Source organism: Schistocerca americana, chromosome 1, assembly GCF_021461395.2.
Source record: "Schistocerca americana isolate TAMUIC-IGC-003095 chromosome 1, iqSchAmer2.1, whole genome shotgun sequence".
NCBI lineage: Eukaryota > Metazoa > Arthropoda > Insecta > Orthoptera > Acrididae > Schistocerca > Schistocerca americana.
Window position 1 is genome coordinate 1,258,434,129 of NC_060119.1, and position 3,647 is coordinate 1,258,437,775.

The following is a 3,647-nucleotide window of genomic DNA, read 5'->3' on the forward strand; positions in this document are numbered from 1 at the left end:
GAAATGACCTTCCACTCGACCATGACTGAGGGATCAACCTCACTGGAGGCGGTAACATCTACATCTACATGATACCCCGTAAGCCACCTAATGGTGTGTGGTGGAGGGTTCTCTCGGTACCACTATCTGATCCCTCCAATTAGTGCGTGGGAAAAATGACTGTGGGTAATTGTATTGGTTCTAATTTGTCGAATTTTCTCCTCGTGGTCAATACGCGAGATATATGGGAGGAAAGTAATATGTTTCCAGAATGAGATTTTCACTCTGCAGCGGAGTGTGCGCTGATATGAAACTTTCTGGCAGATTAAAACTGTGTGCCGGACCGAGACTCGAACTCGGGACCTTTGCCTTTCATGGGCAAGCGCTCTACCAACTGAGCTACCCAAGCACGACTCACGGCCCGTCCTCACAGCTTTACTTCTGCCAGTACCTCGTCTCCTACCTTCCAAACTTCACAGAAGCTCTCCTGCGAACCTTGCAAGACTAGCACTCCTGAAAGGAAGGATATTGCGGAGACATGGCTTAGCCACAGCCTGGGGGATGTTTCCAGAATGAGATTTTCACCCTGCAGCGGAGTGTGCGCTGATATGAAACTTCCTGGCAGATTAAAACTGTGTGCCGGACCGAGACACAGTTTTAATCTGTCAGGAAGTTTCAAGTAATATGTTGTCCGGATCCTCCTCAGAAGTACTGTCCCGAAATTTCGATAGTAAATCTCTCCGTGATGCACAGCGCCTGTCTTGTAACGTATCCCAGTGGAGTTTGTTCAGCATCTCCGTAACGCTCTCTCACCAGCTAAACGACCTGGTGACGAAATGCGCCGCTCTTCGTTGGATCTTCCCTCTCTCCTCTATCAGACCTACCTGATAGGTATCCCAGATAGATGAACAGTACCCAAGAATCGGGAAACAAGGACCTTATAAGTCACTTCTCTGGTGGATGAGTAACTTTTCCTTAAGATTCTTTAGACGAATCTGAGTCTGGTGTCTGCTTTTCCCACTATCTGTTTTATATGTTCATTAGATTTAAGGTCTGTCTGAATAGGAACACCTAGATATTTTACGGCAGACGCTGTCTCCAGCTGTTTGTTATCAATAGTGCAGCTGTACAGTAGTAGATTTCTTTTCCTACGCATGCGTAATATGTTACATTTATTTACGTTCAGGGTGAACTGCCGAAGCCTGCACCAGTCATCAATTCTCTGAAGGTCATTTTGCAAATTCTTACTATCTTTTGGCGTTGCTACTCTAGTATAGACAACTGCAATCATCTGCGAATAGCCTTAAAGAGCATGCGACGCTTTCTACTAGATCATTTATATATATTGTAAACAGCAAAGGTCCTGCCACACTTCCCTGTAGTACTTGGGATATTACATCTGTCGATTTTGTTCCGTTGAGCGACGTGTTGAGTTCTATCTGCAATCCAGTCTGCTTCGATACTCGATAAACTCGTATTTGTTTTCATTAAATGATAATGCGGTGTGGTGTCAAATTCCTTGCTGAAATCGGCATCACACGGACCGCCGTTGTCCACTGCATTTGAATCTCATGGAGGAACAGAGCCAGCTGAGTTTCGCAGGGTCTCCGTTTGCGGAATCCATGTTGATTTTTATAGAGGAGCTGTTCATTTTCCAAAGAAACGTCATAATTCTTGAGCATAGAACATGTTCCATAATTCTACAACAAACTGACGTCAACGATACAGGTCTATAACTGTGTGGGCCTGCAACAGCAGCTAACCGAATGAGATACCCGTGGGATATGCTGGTCGTCCCTTAGATGCCTACGTCCGTCCGTTCACAGTGGTTTCATCAGCAGACCTCACAACATGTAGCGTTAATGGATAAATTTCAAGAGCAATGACTAATGCGATACGTTTTTTCTGAAAGTATGTTGGGTTTATTCGGCATTGCAATAGATCATATAATTACCCACTCATTTGGCTACTATTTTTAACACAGCCTCCATTCAATGCGTCGGCCTTACGGCTCTTTACTGGGAGGGCGTGTATGCCAGTATCGTATCGCTCTTCTGATCGAAGTCAGAGCCAATGTCTTGCTGAATCAGTAGCCTCCCGGTCATCCATGTACTGCTTCCCGCGAAGTGCAGCCTGCATTCGGGCAAACAGATGGAAGTTGGAAGGTGCGAGGACTGGGCTGTAGGACTCATGACAAATAACAATCTAATGAAGTTTTGTGAGATCTTCTCGGGAGCCTTGCATTGTCATGGAGAAGGAGAAGTTCGTCTGCATTTTTGTGGCGGTAAACACATTGAAGTCGTTTCTTCAATTTCATGAGGGTAGCACAAAACACTTCAGAGTAGATCCGCACTAATTTACCATGTCAGGTTGCGGCTTTGAACTTTTTCTTCGGAAGAGAGGTAGTGTGGCGTCTCTCCATCGATTGCCGTTTTTTTCCGGTTCGAAGTCAGGAGCCCATGTTTCATCGCCTATGACGATGTTCACCAAAATTTGTCACAATCGGCCTTGCAACGCGCAAGCAATTCCGCACATCGTTGCTCTTTATGGTCTGTTAGGCGCTGAGGAACCCGATGGTCGCATACGTGTGAGTACCCCAGCTGGTGGTCGAGTGTGTCAGCACTGTCAACAGAGACGTCTAGGTGAGCGGTGAGGTGTTTGATTGTGGTCCGTCGAGCACCTCCAACACTGCAGGAGTCACAGCTGTGGGCGGCCGGCTGGCAAGCGGGAGATCGGGGAGGTTCTTGTGCAGGCGCCTCGCCCAACGACTCACCGTGCTTTTGTTCACTGACAAGTCACCGCGGACATTCTGAAAGCGACTATGAATATTCGCGATGCTCTGGTTTTCCATCAAAAGAAACTCAGTGACAGCTCTGTGCTTGGATTGCACCTTCGTTACAGATTCCATTTTGAAAGCTGGAATAGCGCAGTCACCTGTCGCGACTTAATGAAACCACAGCAGCTGAAGCGGGAATATTTCACTATGACCCACAACAAATTCTGTATTTTTCAACCTAAATTTGCCTAGAAAAAAAGTGTTGCGTTACTTACTGAACGCTCCCCGTACAATACGCTTTAGAGACGTAGGTGCCGATCGAAGTTATGAGGAATGGAAAAGACCCGCCTTCGTTTGACAACCGTGTTAGAAAGCTGCTACGAAACCAAAGAAAGCTTCACTGCAAATTTCGAAGTAGCCAAAGCTCAAAGACAAACAACAAAATAAACTAAGCTAAAATTAACCTAAGGAGGGTCTTGCGTGAAGCATTCAAAGAATTCGGAAGAAAGATTCTAAATAGTCGACAGAAAATCCTATTTAAGTTTTAATCTTACTCTAAATCAGTAAACGCTTCGAATACATTTGCTCAGACACTCTGTGACCACAACTGCATTGAAACGGAGGATGACAGAGAAAAGGCCGAAATACTAAACGTCTTTTCCACAACTGATTCACAAAGGAGAATCGCTCTGTAGTTCCTCCTTCAAATCGTCGCACTGACCACAGAATGACAGATACCGAAATAAGTGACAATGGGACAGAAAAGAAACTGAAATCGCGTAACGCCACTGGAACTGAAGGGATACAAATGCGATTTCACATTATCATGGAACCTCTCTACTGTCATGCAAAGTTATTTCCATGAAGATACCGTTACGGTGTGGCTGATGGG

General features: G+C 45.5%; 1 non-coding gene across 1 annotated transcript; it reads right to left on the bottom strand.

The window, feature by feature from the left end:
* Positions 1 to 314: 314 nt before the first annotated feature.
* On the bottom strand, positions 315 to 389 carry Trnas-uga. Its single transcript has one exon. It is a non-coding gene; the product is annotated as a tRNA-Ser (tRNA).
* Between the last annotated feature and the right edge of the window lie 3,258 nt (positions 390 to 3,647).